This window comes from Pogona vitticeps, chromosome 2 (assembly GCF_051106095.1).
Source record: "Pogona vitticeps strain Pit_001003342236 chromosome 2, PviZW2.1, whole genome shotgun sequence".
Lineage (NCBI taxonomy): Eukaryota > Metazoa > Chordata > Lepidosauria > Squamata > Agamidae > Pogona > Pogona vitticeps.
This window is the reverse complement of record NC_135784.1, coordinates 60,706,971-60,724,435: the sequence shown is the minus strand read 5'-3', so window position 1 is coordinate 60,724,435 and position 17,465 is coordinate 60,706,971. Positions and strand designations below refer to the sequence as shown.

The window sequence follows — 17,465 nt, the reverse complement described above, 5'->3', positions numbered from 1 at the left end:
TAGTCTCTTGAGACTGAAGGATGCCTACTACTTTTTTAAAGTCATGCCATCTTGGTAATGCATCATTTGAAATTAATTGTTATAATTGTATCTTTTATGATTTTATATATGTTATATGGATGTGCTTTTATCTATGTAAGCCGCCCCAAGTAGACATTGTCTAGAGGGGGCGGGATAAAAATTTAATAAATAAATAAATAAATAAATAAATAAATAAATAAATAAATAAATAAATAAATAGTTTTAAAAGGAATTAGGTTTCATGGAGGGAGGGGCATTTGTCTGTTGCAGTTCATCACATGGGATCTCAAATTGTTACCATGCTGGAGTAAAACTAAATCCAGAAATTTAAATGTTCCATGTATTGAACTATCTGGTGGGGCAAGCTAGCCATGCGCCTGCTCCTTGGAGGCCTCAGTGCAGTGAAAGTAAAAGAATGAAAAAGTAAATGAAAAAGTAAAAGATTTTCTTTTACTTTAGGCTTTCTGGTATTCCTTCCCTTTGAATCCCAGAATCAGAAAACTTTTCTTTATTATTGGCTCACTGGATTTCTTTTTCATTTGAATCTTGCTTAATAAATGTCACTTTATTTTGGCTCACTGGATTTCTTTTTCATATCCCACCGCTAAGCCGCCACTTTATGTCACACCCCCAGCTCCTCTGTAAAGGTAAAGGTAAAGGTTCCCCTTGACAATTTTTGTCCAGTCATGTTCGACTCTAGGGGGCGGTGCTCATCCCCGTTTCCAAGCCATAGAGCCAGCGTTTTTGTCCGAAGACAATCTTCCGTGGTCACATGGCAAGTGCGACTTAGACACGGAACGCTGTTACCTTCCCACCTAGGTGGTCCCTATTGATCTACTTGCATTTGCATGCTTTCGAACCGCTAGGTTGGCGGGAGCTGGGACAAGCGACAGGCGCTCACTCCGTCGCGTGGATTCGATCTTACGACTGCTGGTCTTCTGACCCTACAGCACAGGCTTCTGCGGTTTAGCCCGCAGCGCCACCACGTCCCTTCTCCCTAACAGATTTGCCTTCGGACATGACAGTTTCTCTTGTCTCCACCTCCACTGCCACCAGAGGAAATCCTTCCTCAATTACCAATTAGGACCACAGAATCAATTGTGTCAAATATAATATTGTTTATTAATAGATTAACATATTTAAGAATCAAGGAAATCATAGATGGAATTGCATTTGGTATTCATTAAACTTCATTTAACTTAGAAATATTCTGGTTACTTTGTATTTAGTTTCAATCACTTTATAACAATTACATTAAGTTCTCTTATACGTTTCTTTCCAAGTGTTTCTTTCCAAAACAATTTTTCAAACTACCTAACTCTTTCCCTAACTCCTGACTAACTGTCCTATCTCATCACTAACCAACGTCTCTAATTCCTGGCTAACTGAAATCCTACTCTAACTGAAACTCTAACTGTCCTCCATTCTCTTCTTATATTTGCTGGTTCCGCCCTCCTGCACAACCATTGGCTACTGAACCAGTATTCCATTGTGATGTCACATTGTGTCAGTCACAATACCGTTTCCCCAGAAATAAGACCTAACCTGAAAATAAGCCCTAGTATGATTTTTCAGTATGCTCATAATGTAGGACCTACCCCAAAAATAAGCCCCAGTTGTGAAACCCCGCCCTCCACCATTGTGCAGCAACCAGAAGAAGATGACATGACTGTATGTGAATCAGTTTAGGTTGCTGTACTTGAAAAAATAAAACATCCCCTGAAAATAAGCCCTAATGCATTTTCTGACCAAAAATTAATATAAGAACCCTAGGCAACTTACAAAAAATAAAGCAAGAGACATACAGTTACATATATTGTTAAAAATCAAGTTTAAAAACAATTCAAAAACATTTAAAATAAGTTAAAGAGTTTATGGTCTATACCATAACCTATTCCTGCTCAGCTTAAAGCAGGTAATACAACTTCTCCATCTACTGCTTCTAATTACATATCTATTTGATTTCTTTATTTACCATCTGGTGATATCCATATACGAAGTTGTCTGTTCAGTTTCTTGAAGCATGTATTTGTGATATGTATTTGAGTTGTTCTCCTGTTTTATTTCTGACCCCTAGGCCAAATTTTGTAATAACATTTGATTCTGCTTTGTTTCCTGTTTTTGTGTTCCAGTCACCTATAAGCATGTCTTGTTTTGTTGTGTTATCAATTTTCAACTGGATTCTTGCATAGAAGTTTTCAGTGTCGTCATCTTCAGCATCTATAGCTGGAGTATAGATTTGAATGATGGCTACGTTGATAGGTTTTCCCAGAAGTATGACTGATATTATTTGGTCAGACCTTGCATTATATCCCCTAGCTACCTGTGCGATAGCTTGCTTCCATATTACATCCACTCTATTTCTTCCAGAGTAGAACAGTTTGTAGTTGTCTGACTGAAAATCTTCCATCCCAGTCTACTTTAGTTCACTGACACCAAGTACTGCAATGTTTAAACATTCCAATTCTTGCTTTACAGCTTCCAGTTTACTTTGATTCCTACTTCTCGTGGTCCCTGTTCCAACTGTGTGTGTTGTGCAACATCAGACTTTCCTTTCAGTTCTGTGCATATCAAGCACTAGATGTTCTTTTGGCTTTAATCTAGTTGTGTCATTAGCAATAGCGCTATTTGTTCCTGTCCTTTGCTTAGTTCTGTGTCTCAGCTGGGACTATTCTGCCTTGAGTATCCCTGCTAGTGGTCCTGGCTTGTAAGGGAAGCTAGGCTTCTGAAGGCATTGCTCTCAGCTTTTTTGACCCACCAACCCCGCCTCACCACATTAAGGGTGCATCTACGTAAGAAGGGGAATAATAGAAATAAACATTTATAATTCTTTTTCTTAAGAAAGAAAGCATCTTCAGGGTTGTTATTTTAAATGATAACTGAATATTACATTTTTAAATAGTACAGTGGGAAAGTACACTTTCCACTTCCTGGTCCTGCAGTCTGTTCCATCTGCCTTCTTCATCTCAGTGTTTAGCTCTGAGCTAGGCTCACTCTGCAAAAATAAAAAAAATGCCATCTTCGCGTACATAAATGTGGGGATTAATTAGTGTGTGCGAAGTGCTTTGGAATATGTTGATTGACGGGAGAGATATGAATGCTAAGCAGTATGTATCATCTTCTGTCTGCTTCCTCTGTCTGAGAAATGGCACCTGGCCATTATTCAAACAATTCTAAACCTATGGCCATAATCCCTTAAGAGATAAAGACATGCTTCAAACTCATAGCTCAGTGTGGATCGAAATCTGGTCCCTCTGGTCCATCATTAATGCCCTGTGGGCTCATCACCTTCTGATGTATTCATGGTGTCAGGGGCATAAAGGTAGCTTTATCTCTTTGGTGCACACATATAAAAAACTCAATGGTGGGTGGCATTATGAGTTTTACTGCCAAGCATGTAATGACTGCTTCTCTTTTGCATGAATGAGTTCCGTGGGTGACAGGTATGTAATTCATAGTTTTGTAAAAAGCTTTGAGAGTAAGAGTAAAAAATGTACTATATAAATGTCAATATAAAGCACGTTTTTAAAGACTATGGTTTGAATCACAGTTTGTGGACTGAGGAGTGCCGGAGCAGCAGCAGGGAGCTGTGGGGGCAACATAAATAGAAGAAGAACAGCAGGTTTTTCTGGGTAATGATGACTGGGGATTTGTACTGCAGTTCCATAAATGTGTTTGCTCTGTCTAGGCTCTTCAATGGTCCTCATTACTGGAATGTCTCAGAGACTCACTAACATTAGGAAATGTATATCTGCACGAAACAGTAGGGGAGTATATTACTTTGATTTTACAGAAGGGACTCCAGGGCCAAGGCAGATTAAACAAGTTCTCTGTTACATTCACAGACAGCAGGCACCAGAGCTGCAGTAGAAACTGCAAATCTCTTTTCTCTTGGTCCAGCACTTTAATCAGAGTGAATGGCATTTATATCATTTGGGCTCCCTGAGGACAGGATTAAAGGTCCATGTGATCTGTCCTCCTAGGAGCCATGCACAGTCCAGTTTCTTTCCTGCACACAAAATGGCTTTTGCCATCACTTTGTAATGGAATCCCTGGCGAATTGTGCTGATATTCCCCTGTCCAGAAATGGCCTCTGATGAAACAGTGACATCACCAGACAAAACAGACAACACCCCTGGAAAACCAACACAGGATTATTTTGTACAACTGATATGTCTTCTAATTTCTGATAAAATTACATAGGCAGCTGTGGCAATTCTCCCATCTCCTTCCCTTCCCCTCCCCATGTGTGGATGTTTATTTTGCTTATGTGGTTTCTAAAGGTAAATTACATTGTTACTATATTCGCGAAGGCTTTCATGGCCGGGATCTAATGGTTGTTGTGGGTTTTTCAGGCTCTTTGGCCGTGTTCTGAAGGTTGTTCTTCCTAACGTTTCGCCAGTCTCTGTGGCCGACATCTTTAGAGGACAGCACTCTGTTCTCTGCTGTCTTCTGAAGATGCCGGCCACAGAGACTGGCGAAATGTTAGGAAGAACAACCTTCAGAACACTAAAGACCCCGAAAAACCCACAACAACCATTACATTGTTACTGTCTTTGTACTTATTTTTAACTTAAAATAGTTTTTACTGCCTTTTTATATTCATTTAAAATTTAAATTATGAATTAAGAATTTTGTTTTAAAAGGTGATGTTGTTGCTTAGTTGGTAAGTTGTGTCCAACTCTTCGTGACCCCATGGACCAGGCCCTCCTATCTTCCACTGCTTCCCGGACTTTGGTCAAATTCATGTTGGTAGCTTCGATGACACTGTCCAACCAGTGTTTTTCTGGAACTCTCTGGCTTTCTCCATAATCCAGCGCATGTTAGCAATTTGGTCTCTAGTTCCTCTGCTGCTTTGAAATCCAGCTTGTACTTCTGGGAGTTCTCGGTCCACATACTGCTGAAGCCTACCTTGGAGGATTTTGAGCATAACCTTGCTAGCGTATGAAATGAGTGCAATTGTACGGTAGTTGGAGCATTCTTTGGCACTACCCTTCTTTGGGATTGGGATGTAGACTGATCTTTTCCATTCCTCTGGCCACTGCTGAGTTTTCCAAACTTGCTGGTATATTGAGTGTAGCACCTTAACAGCGTCATATTTTAAGATTTTAAATAGTTTGACTGGAATGCCATCACCTCCACTGGCCTTGGGGTTAGATGTTGTTAAAGGAGCTGTGGGAGAGCAATGTGGTTTTTCAAAAATCAAGAAGGCACAATGCTGCACAGTTTGGGAACTTCTGACATATATAGTGGCAATTAAAACTAGAAAAATCAAGAAGTAACTATTACGAAGTAATTACAGGTTTAAATAATAATGCTTTACCTTCCTGTTTCTCAAATGTTATTTTTGTTAAGTTGATTCAAACTTATGGCAAGCCTTTTTGGGGTTTTACAGGTATAAAGTACTCAAAAACAGCACACCATTCCCTTCTTCTGGTGGCATTCTGGGACGTTTTGTGGGACCTTGCCCAAGGCCACACAAGTTGGTTCTTCCCCTAGGAGGCACAGTGGAGAACTGAAGTCCTGATCCATGACTCTGGAGCCAGGTGCTGCAAAACAGTAAGTTATTCATCCAGTATTGGTTGAATAGTCGTAAGAAGTGTAAAACACATTTTTTTGTCCAACAGCATGAGGTACAACACAACCTAGCATTCAAACCATTTAGTGGGAGGGGCACAATCCCTCTACCGTTTAGTGGGATTGTGCCCCTATAACTATAAAAGCTGCTAAAAATTACAGTCAATTCTCAGCAAAAAGAGAGAAACTATGCTGATGACTCAGAGTAAGGATGTGAATCTTGTATGTTCCTTCTAAGAAATTCTTCTTTTCACCTGACAGATAGCTTTTTTTCGGTGGGAGACATTTCTGAGAAATCACATGGGAAATGTTTCGGGACTTCTAAGAAGTTTTGTGTTCATTTTTTTCTGGAAGAAGTGGAAGCTGTGCAGAATTAGTATAATTCGTGTGCAACCTGGCATCTTTCCTGTGCAGGATTCACTTGGAATGAGCAGACAGAATGCCATCCTGCATAGGCTTGTTACCATTCCTATGTAAAACGGCATCTTTCCTGCCTAGAATTCATCAGAAAATGCATTATGTTATGCAGAATTCGGCAGCTTCCTGCACAGAAGAATGATGGGGAGGATAGGGGGAAAATAAATAAAGAACAGGAATAGCTGCTCTTGTTTTTGCAGAGGTGGTCCAAGAAGATGTCTCAGTGGGGAGTTTTGGCATAGCAAAACTCAAAACATGGCAGAGAAGGGGTAATTTTGGAGCGATTTATATCTCTATTTAGAGAGCACCATTTGGGGGACACCTCAGTATTTTAAATGCAATTATTACTCATCAGAATTTTTAAAAGTATCTTTTAACCATCACTAAACATTTTAACCGGTAATAAACATTGCTTTCAAAATGTTTTTTCCTTTCATTCCCTTCCAAAGTGATGCATTGTAAGTAATGTTGTTTCTTGAGACAGATTATTTCCAAACTCTCACTGTCACCCACTGCTAAACATTACATAGAAATCGTCATTAGATCCATTGAGGACTTCCCATAATACAAATATTTGTAGCACTCAAGACACTAGGAGAGGGTTTTCAGGGCTGACTGAGATCATGACATGCCAAAACCTGGGCAAATGACTGTAATTAAGTCTAGAGGATTTGCGTTCTGCTTTTTATAAACATCCCAGCATGTGATAAGTCAGTACTAGTATGCTGAGGATGTGAAGACAAGAGAGTTTAGTGAGGCATCAGTTTGTATAAAGTAGGGAAGCTTAAAATCTCAGACTTTTAGAGGCACATGGAAACATGAACTATAAACAAGGTGCAATTCTAAAAGCTAGTTAAATAGAGAGCCTAAATCACAGCATAACAAAAGGAAAGTTGGAATAATTTGTGAGTCCTGTCCTTTTTACTTTGAACGGTAATGTAAAATCTAGAACTCATGCATCTCTTCTCCCTTTTTTATTACTTCAATTTGCAATTCTGTTCTCAGAATTGTAAGTGAATGAAATGTTGGACACAGGCCCCCAGTTTTCAAAACCAGAATATCACCACTTTCCCTTCATTTCTGATTGAGGAGAAAAATGCAGCTGTATGGCATTACAGTGGTACAGTATTTTTAAGGACATTTAAAGGACATTTATAAGATCATATCTCTGTGAGACAGCGAACAGAGTGTTGTACTGAGACTGGGACGGCACAGCTGAATTTCTGTGCCTGTGTGAAGCATGCCAGGGAACTTTGGAACAAAAAAAAATATGAAAAAATAAGATAGGATTCCCCCTTTCCCTCATCTGTTCTTGGGAGTATAAATAAATACCTTAATAACATCTATTGGCATTTACTTTTCCTCCACAACCAAAAGATATTCTGGGCTTACCTATAATCAGTCAGAGGCAAGAGATGCACCAGTCTAGTACCAGAAACATTGAGAAGTTTGTATCAAAAGGTGCAGAAGAATGTCACTTTGATTCTTTCGAAATATGTACATTTCAAGCTATCAAGCTCTTCCCCAAAGCTATTTGCTTCAGGTCCTTGTCCTTTGCCAACTGCACCTTAAATTCTCCTGTCCCTCCACCCTTTTTTTGATCTTTACTTGTTTGCTGTCCATCTAGAAGAAAGAAAACAGTCTTGCAAAAAGTACTTCATAGCTGAAATCTACAAGTATTTTAAGGATAAATCTGATTATCTACAGCACCTTTGGATATTATTTTGATTTACATATTATTTCCTTTTGCTTGTAGGTCCTGTGCATGATCCCATTTGTCAAGCCATAGAGGTGGCCCACAGGAAGAAGGACTTGCAATCAGGAGATCTGATAGTTTCGATCTCAGTTCTGGGCTCAGTGTAATGGACCCAGAACTGATATTGCACAAAATTGTCTGCCAGTTGTATTTCCTGCCTCCTATAGGTCACAGGGAAGATTTATTGGAAAGTAAGAAACTCCCTTCGCTTATTTAAATATATTATATAATCAAGGTATTAAAATTTAGCTGTAATTGACTGACATTTTAAATAATCTACGGCAATATTACTTCATCTCTGCTGTTGTTCAGTCAACATGTGCATAAATTAAAGTCCATTTCAGAGATATAGAATTAGAAGTAACAACTCAGGAAACGAGATCTTGGATCCAGGGCAGAAAGAAGACGGAAATCAGCTGGTGTATTATGATGGTGGAAACAGCAGATGTAGTATCATAGTAAAAAGGTAAAGGTAAAGGTTCCCCTTGACAATTTTTGTCCAGTCGTGTTCAACTCTAGGGGGCGGTGCTCATCCCCGTTTCCAAGCCATAGAGCCAGCGTTTTGTCCGAAGACAATCTTCCGTGGTCACATGGCCAGTGCGACTTAGACACGGAACGCTGTTACCTTCCCACCGAGGTGGTCCCTATTAATCTACTCGCATTTGCATGCTTTCAAACCGCTAGGCTGGCGGGAGCTGGGGCAAAGCGACGGGAGCTCACTCCGTTGTGTGGATTCGATCTTACGACTGCTTGGTCTTCTGACCCTGCAGCACAGGCTTCTGCGGTTTAGCCCGCAGCGCCACCACGTCCCTTGTAGTATCATAGTAAAGTCTAGCATAAAAACAATGTAGATCTGAAGAAAATACAGGTCAAGTTAATGGAAAGTGGTTCAGCAGTGGGTGCACTGTTGCATAATACAAGTAGGGAGAATGAAAGAAAAGAGTAGAAAAATGGGTTAACTTCAAAAAGAACAAAAATGAAGGGAGTAGAGGAAAATATGTCATCAAGAGAACTGATAGCCAGATGGATTCGGATGAGTAAAAGGAGTTGTCCCAGGATGTTTTGATAGCTACAGGCAGCAACAGTCTCTGTTCATGAAGGATGAGGTGCAAGGGATGGTAATAATGAATCTCATTGTAAATCTCCATGTTTGAAAGCGCTGAGGTTTGAAATTACCATCTTAGCCTCCAGAGTACCTGCTGTACTCTATGACCGAGCAACAGCTCACTGGCCTAACAGAGGAGCCCTCACCCTGATCAACTATCGCTCACCTCCTGCCACCTGGGTCAGCTGCCTCATGGTGTTTGGCCGGCAGAAGCAGGCTCCTAAATTTATTTTTGTTCTGTGCACAGTAGTGTCTATGACTTCACACTTTCTTTCAGGGAAGAAATAGTTGAAGTAGTCTCATTTTTTTAATTTTAAGATAAATTTTTCCCACCTCCAAGACCTTTCTTTTCCCCATTCCTTGTTCTGAAATTCAGCTTTATTTCTTCTCCTCTGTTCTCTCTCGTTCTCTCTCCCCCCTTCCTCTTTTTGGCCACTGAATTTATCTCTTTTCTTTCCCTGCCCTCCCAGCTTTTCATTACTGTCATCTTTTTTCTCAGCCACTGAACCCTTGATGTTGTTCTAATTGACAGACGAGGCTTAAAAGCACATTCGAAAGCGCCTGTCTTTTTAAATAGACTCCTGTCTCATCAAAAGATGTACAGCAACATTCCATTAGAGCAAATCATTTGAAAATAGATTGGGCTTTTAGTAACTGTGGTTGTATTTTTATAGTTGGGCTATTCAGCAAGATTCTCCCATTGCCCTCCATCTCCTTCTTTTTTTCTATCTACAGAAGAAAAAAAAATAGAGATACATTAAAGAAAGATTTGGTACTATTTGTTTGGATCCACCCCTCCTGCCCTGAAACTTCTCAAGCAGCTTATTTCTACAATTCATTCTTCATTGCCAGGGCATGAAAGTTTTGAAATGAAAGTGGTGATGAAAAATGCAAACACGCACACGTTGGAACGGAAGAGGGAATGGAAGAGAAAAATAGCATTACTCTGCCCACTGTTCTGCCTGGCAGGACCAATTTCCTTTGCTTTCACAATTTATCTATTGACAGCTAACCTTTGGCTTTGCTACAAGCATTGCATGTGGAGCAGTGCTTTGATGTACTGTCCCACGAAGGCACTGAGTAACAGGGCGGCGGCGGCAAGGATCACAATCAAATATGCCGAGCCCTCGTGTTCCATTTGTTCAGTGTCTATGTCCAAGAATAGCACCCTTGTATCAAGCTCCACACTTGAACATAAAGCATAAGCGACTCCTATGCACAATCCTTTATGCACCACATGTGTTAAAACCCTGTGCTAAGGGAAACTACTTTTTCAGTGCCCTTTTCAATGCACGTGTCACATGCCCACTCCTGCCTTCCGCCCACAGAGACGTGCAATACACAATAAAGTGCCAAACCACAGGTTGCGGCAGATTACTCTGCTTTCACAGGTGACTAGTGGGTCATGAAAATACAACTGCTCTGGGTGTATCCTTCAGATGTTAGAAACATATTTTATGTTTCTCTTTTGTGGTCCTCCAACTTCACCCTGTTGACCAAGAATGGGCAATAGTCATTGTCACTGATGTTGAGCTCATGGCAGCTTTCTTTCTTCTTTTCCTTTTCTGTAGCTTCAGGATGGGAAGAAGGTACTCTCCCTTAGCATCTTACCAGACTCTATGATGCAGGGCAGTGCTTTTGAACAGCCATTCTCAACTTTTTTTGGGGGGGGGGGGACACAGCCACAAACACAATATGGAAGAAATATAGGCTGAATCATGATTCTATAAGTCACATCATGAATCATATATGGTGATTTGTGAAGAACTCTTTCCAGTTCATGGCCCCCGTCGAATGTGCCAGGGCCCCTAAGAGGCCATATGACCCCCATTGAGAATGGCTAACTCTAGAACACTTCTACCCCATAGAGAGCAACCAAACTGGTATAGCAACTGCAGTGGTGACCAATTTCAGCAGGATATCTAGTTGTGGTGCATCCCAAGAAAGGTAGCAGTGGGTGGGTGGGGCCAAATGCAAACTATAAGAATGAGCCTGTTCCTATTCAGGGAGTTCGATACCTGGTAGTGGAGCCTGAGGTTGAGATTCCTCACTTTGCTTCCTGGTGAAGAGGCAGCCTAGCAAGCCTTAGACAAGCTATATGGTCTCAGAGTGTCTCCAGAAGAACGGTAAACAACTTCTCAGCACTTTACACTTAATGGAAATTGTTAACATAATTGGAATCAACCTGATGGTATGCAATTATTGATTACTTTAATTAGCATATTTAGTTTATTTCTAGTAAGGGCTAGATGATGATGCATTAGGTGGGCAGAGCCTTCTCTGCATCTTTTCTGCCCTTTCCTACTTCAATAAGATAAACAAAGAGCACCCTATAAATTTTTTGTCTTGTTGTCATTACGCATGAAAACGAATCCATGGTCAGAGATCCCAATGTGCTGTATCATTTTGCTATTGGTGTACAAGGGTGCCAGTATGAGATTCTAACAGACCCACTCTGTATTTAAGAGCTGCTTAGAAGGAAACCAAAATCAGGCTGGGTCATACATTCATTGGCCCTCTAAAATGTCACTGCAAAGGTGAGCTTTCAAGTCCTCCAAGACCCCTAATCAGGCAGAACATTACAGAATTTGGCTTGAAGACAGTGGGAGAAACAAAACAAAAAATCCAAAAATCATCCTAAGTGTTAAAGCCACTGGATCTGCAATAAGACTAAAGTCTCACCATGGAGACTGGAAACCTGAAGAATCAGTGTGAGGTGCAGCAATACTGTTTTACCTCAAGGAATAGAGAATCATTTGACCCTTGAGTCATTGCCATTTTCAAGAGAGGTAATCTCTGCTTAAACCAAGTTCAAAAGAGAAAGAGACAAGATCTTTGTCATAGTCAAAAGAAGGGTCTGCTGGATCTCGGCAGATGTCTTTGTTGTAATTAATTCTCGATTTTAAAGGACTCCCCCCTTTTGTCTGGAGACATCATTTCTCCACAGGAAGGCATTATTATTATTTATTTACTGGCCAGGTATGTAAACCATACCCGGAATTTAATTACCGCTTGCTACAAACCCTCAGAACAGATGCCATAGCTCTGAGGTGCTTATGATGTTTGGGCTTGATGTCTAGCAAGCCATGTTACTTGCCATTCCTTTCTGAGAGCTGTCAGTGAGGATTTTGAGCCCGTCAACATAACAGCTAGTTTCCTATTCCGAGAGCCAGATGATCAAATGGTAGCTAAGGTTCACAGTTGGGGTGGTGGATGTCTTCTGCTGAGGCTAAGGTGAATCTTTGGCACCTGATAGGGTAGGAAGGGATGCTTAATTGGGTGACTTTCAGGAAGTGTGGCAACTTGGAGAAACTTGTGGTTGATGTTCTTCTCCAAGGTGGTTTAATGAGGATTTCTTTGGGCAGGCAGAAGGTGCTGTATCATATTAGTATGAGAAAGTGCGAGGCTTTCAGGCACAGAAGGAAAGGGCTAGCCATTTTTAGATTTCTGCAATTCACTCACTCAACACTTCAGGAAGCTTCTGAGGTGCAAGATAGCTGGCAGTGATCACAGCAGGGGTCAAGCAGCTATCTTCTGTCAAGTTTTAACAGAATTTGGAGTGTTGTGGTTTCTTGGTCTTTTCTGTTTCTTCCCTACTGAACTGGTTCTTAAAACAAAAATAGAGCCTGAAACGTGTTCATGAAGTGACACAGACATTCGTCTGTGAACTTCTATTTGGACTTAAAGAATCATGAAGTCCTACTTAGAAACTGACAGTTATTTTTTGCAAAGTACAACTTCCAGAATACCTAGTGTGTGTTGGGATATTCTAGGAATTGTAATCCAAAACCAACATAACTTTGCCATTCTTTGATCTCACTTACATTGCCTTGCTAGGGGGGAAGGAACAAGGGAATAATAATAATAATAATAATAATAATAATAATAATAATAATAATAATAATAATTAATAATAATAATAATAATAATAATAATAATAATAATAATAATAATAATAATAATAATAATAATAATAATAATAATAATAATAATAATAGGTTATTGCAATGCTCTCTACATAGGGCTACTATTGAAAGCAGCTTAGAACAATGGCCCCCAACCTTTTTGGGGCCACGGACCGGCTCGGGGGAGTGAGCTCCATGCACGGGGGGGGCATGTCGTGCTCAGGGGGGCGTGTCGTGCTCACAGGGACATGACACACCCACCATGGGTGCGATACCCCCCGCGTGAGCACAATATGCCCGCCGGGAGTGTGACACCTCCACGTGAGCATGACACGCCCATCTCAGGCGTGACAGCCTCCATGTGTGTATGTGACATGCCCACTGTGTGTGTGTGCGGGGGGGGGGAGAGATATCCATATCCATGACCCAGTTCCGGCAAGCCCACAGATTGGCACTGGGCCGTGGACCAGGATTTGATGACCCCTGGTTTAGAAGATGCAGCAAGCTTAAAACAAAGAGGGCAGGCTTCTATTGGGGACATTGAAATATGATCATGTTTCCCTGGTCCTGGCCCATTTGCACTGGCTGCCAGTATGCTTCCAGTCCATGGTTCAAGTTGTTAATGTTGACACATAAAGCCTGGAACATTGCTATCTGGTAGAACACCTCTCTCTCTCAGATTCACCATCTGTTCCACCTATATATCCAATACTTGATGCTTCAGGGCTACAACTAGGAACTGGGCCTTCTCCATGGTGGTCACCTCACTATGGAACTCATTACAGAGGCAGTGCATCAGGTCCCCACCCTCCTTGCATTCAGAAGGCAAATAAAATACTGCCCTTCAATCAGGCTTATGAGAATCATTTCCTTGTTTAATTGTTTACTTGATAATTATTGATAATTATTGGATTGTTTGTTTGTTTGTTTGATGTTATTGCCAGCACCATCTTTGGGTTTGTATGTCTGTGATACAGTTGCATTATAAGGGTGGGTTTTTTCCCCTTTCTTTGATGTTTTGATGTCTTTATTTTATGCATAAATTGCATTATAAGCCGCCCAGAGCAGTGGATTGCCACTAGATGGGTGGGATGGAAATTTAACAAGCAGACAAACAAACAAACAAACATTTCTGATGTAAAATTTACCAAAGCCTGAGACTGGTAAGGTGTTCTTAAGCAACATAAGGTTGTTATTTTTATGTTATGGTGGGTTGCAAACTACATTATATTTGCTTATTGAATTTTATAAAGCTGCCACTCTATGAGCACAAAACACAGTGAAAATAGGTCTCTTACTTAGATCTGGAATTAATCTTTGCAGGAACAGAGGAGCTACACAAATGAAACACAGCCCTGAGAGAAATTGCCTATCCAGCCCAAAAGCTTCTAAGCGGAAAGGTTCTTATCGTTGCTCAGTAATAGGAGATAAGAGATTTTACTCTCCTCTTTCCCATGCTGCATTCAACAAGGTTTTTAAAAACTCCAGTACGGGCTTTTTAAAAAACCCTCATTACAATGTGTGTGGGGGGCATTTTTGGCAGAGGTCGTGGCTGGGGAAAACTAACCCTCCCCCATCTGCCCCTAAACTCACACCCCTCTCTGTAAATAAGCTTTAAAAAGCCATGCCAGGAATAGGGTCACTGGATGAAAAAAGAAGAGAAGGCCCCTGGACCTTTAATTGTTGCTTAGAAGAAGAAATTTCATATGGTGCAGCTTTTAACGCAAGTGACACCTGATGAAATTGCCTCTTACAAAAAACTATTAAATGCTCAATAATATGTTCCTCTTTTTCATCTGGTCAGTGGTCACCCTTGTTTGGGTGCGAAGACTGAAATCCTCTTTCCAGAGACAACACCCCATGCCCCCATTGCCCCTTGCTAGGTCCAATATGGCTACTTAAAAATCTGTCTTGCTGCCAATATAGGCATAGAGAGGGAAGAGTCATTGCTGTGAGGAAAAGGTCAGTCTTGCTCTGTGTGTCCCAACACGGTGTCCCCCTTTAAAACCCTCCTTGTTTGATGCAATTGGGAGTTTTAAAAAGCCTTGACTGGGATTATCAGGCAGCTTTCAAAGAGCCTGTCTACAGCAGGAGAGGTGCACAATATTAGCACGTATGAGTATGTTTGTGCCAATGCCTGTATACCAGAGTGTGTGTCAAAGTGTGGTAATTGGGGTTTTGAAAATTACAGGAGGGACTGCATGCCAGGGCACCAGGGTGGGTGGCTCTGGCTGGCTCTGCCCACTGCTCACCCAAGCAGTCTCTAGTAGACTTGCCTGGAATCAGTCTGGCTGAACAATAAAGCTCGCGACCCATTGTATGGGTTGCTTTGTTTTGTAATTGACTCAACTGTTTATTTCTTGTCTTTTCTGTCCCTCAGGACAAACCTCTCAATACAGACAATATAGATGAGTTTAAAACATAAGAAAATATCAACACGTAAAATGTAAAGTGGGAGTAAAGAGGACATAAATAATATGTTGCAGACATAATAATGATCAAAAGTGCAGACCTTTGCATATCTGCTCTGAAATAAGCCTAATCAAATTCAGCGAGGCTTACTTTCAGATATGTATACATTACATGGAATTTAAGTGTGGGGAGTGTGGGAAGGGCTCTTCTCATCCCAAATACAAGTAATAGTGTGAACTTTATTCATTCTGGCATGTGCCTTTCCTCGGCCATCTGCAGTATCTCTCACAGGACAGAACTATCCTTCACTACCACCACAGTTCCCCAACTCTGACCATCCTTCTCCATGTGTGATCTGGTTTGCACATGGGTTTACAAAGAGCAAATTAGGTCAGGTGATATCAAATGTGAATCATCCCTTAGGCACTGCTTGGATGCAGTGCTAGGATGGATGAGGGATAGCAGTCTGAGGCTGAACCTGGACAAAACGGAAATCCTGCGGGTGGGGGCCCCTGGTGTCTGTGATCTGGGTGCCTCCCTATCTTTTTTGGGGGGCACTCTTTCCATGAAGGATGAAGTTCGTAGCTTGGCTGTCCTGTTGGACCTGTCACTACCAATGACATCACAGATAGTGTCTGTGGTCTGATCCACTTATTTCCACCTAAAGCAGATTGCCCAGCTGCATCCCTACCTTGACACCAGGTCCCTCACCATGCTGGTTCATGTGCTGGTAGTCTTGAGATTAGACTACTGTAATGCCGTTTATATGGGGCTGCCCTTGGGACTGCTACAGAGATTGCAATGGGTCCAGAATGTGGTGGCCAGACAATTGAGTGGGGTTAGGAAATAGCAACATATCTTCCTCACCCTGGCCGCCTTAAACTTGCTACCCGTTTCCTTCCGTACCAGTTTCAAGGTGATGGTACTAACCTACTGTATAGGGCCCTGAATGGTTTGGGACCTCGATATCTGGTCAAGCACCTCCTTCCAGTTAGGTCTGCCTGTCCTATAAGATCATCCCAGGCAGGGTAGCTGAGGGTTCTTACCCTGAGAAAGGCCTGGAAAACAACTACTAGAAATTGGGCCTTCTCGGTGGTAGGCCCACAACTATGGAACTCTCTTCTGCCCAAAGTTCTCCTGGCACATTCAAGAAGCTGTTAAAAACCTGGCTGTTTAATCAGGCCTTCCCTGAACAACACCATGATATAACAGTGCTCTATATTATATCATCCATCACACCGTCATGCTTCTTGTCTTTCATATTTTTATGCTTCTAAAGGAATTTATTGTATTGTATTTTTGTCCCCACTGCCTTTTATGATATCTTATTTGTGCCCCCAAATGTATTAATATTGCATTATTTTGTTATTGTGTTGTTTGTCTCTTTGTGGTAAACCACCAAGAGTGGCCTTGGTACATAAATCAAATAAAACAAATAAACAAATAAATAAACCCAATTGTTGTTGCTCCATTCCTACCCAATACCCAGCACCAAGGAGATGGTTTTACTCTAAGGGAGATTTGCTCTTCAGTCCCCAAAAACTTCTGTGGCGTACGGCCAGCTGTACAGACAGAGAGCAAAATGGCCACCACAGGAAACAGTAGAAAGGCAGGAAATGCTTAGTTATTTAATTTGTTATTAATGCTTTTTTATTGTCAGGATGAGGGGAGGGGTGATTGTAGGATTTTTCACTACAGGTGCCAAAATTACTTGACTGGCTTTGAGGACTATGCACCTTAACCTGTGGTGGGTGGGTGAGCAATGTTTGCTGCTCTTCCTCAGGCAGGAAAAATCTTCAGATGACCCCATGAGAGAGATTAATGTGTTGTTGCAGCTCACCCACCCACTCCTGACTGAAACAACATTTCTTCTTCTTCTTCTTTTTAAAGCTTCTTTCTAATCTCTCCATTGATCAGTACCTGGAAGGCAATCATGCCCTTCCCCCTTTCTCCCTCCTGAATCCTTATTCACCTTTGCTGTATCGCAATTAAGCCCCAGAAAGAAGCCAAGACAGCACATTCAAACCTTCCCCAGAGTATCTTGCTGTGCGCTTTTCTTGCTTTCCATGTTCTGGCTTCTTGTGTAATAGTGATAATCTCTGTCGCTTTGTTAGATCATCACAATAAACAGCTTCTGAGATTGATTAAAAACTCTCAGCTCAGCTCTGGCTCACATTGATTTTAAGCGTAGCAGCTTCTCACTTTATGGGCTATACATCACAGAAATCACAAATGGAAAAGGCCTATTAAGTCCCTTTTGGTTCACTTCTCC

General features: G+C 41.3%; 1 long non-coding RNA gene across 1 annotated transcript; it reads left to right on the top strand.

Annotated features, from left to right (window-relative positions):
- Positions 1-271: 271 nt before the first annotated feature.
- LOC144586681 (uncharacterized) lies at positions 272-10,822 on the top strand. Its single transcript, XR_013541637.1, has 2 exons — positions 272-5,580; positions 7,772-10,822. It is a non-coding gene; the product is annotated as an uncharacterized LOC144586681 (long non-coding RNA).
- Positions 10,823-17,465: the final 6,643 nt, after the last annotated feature.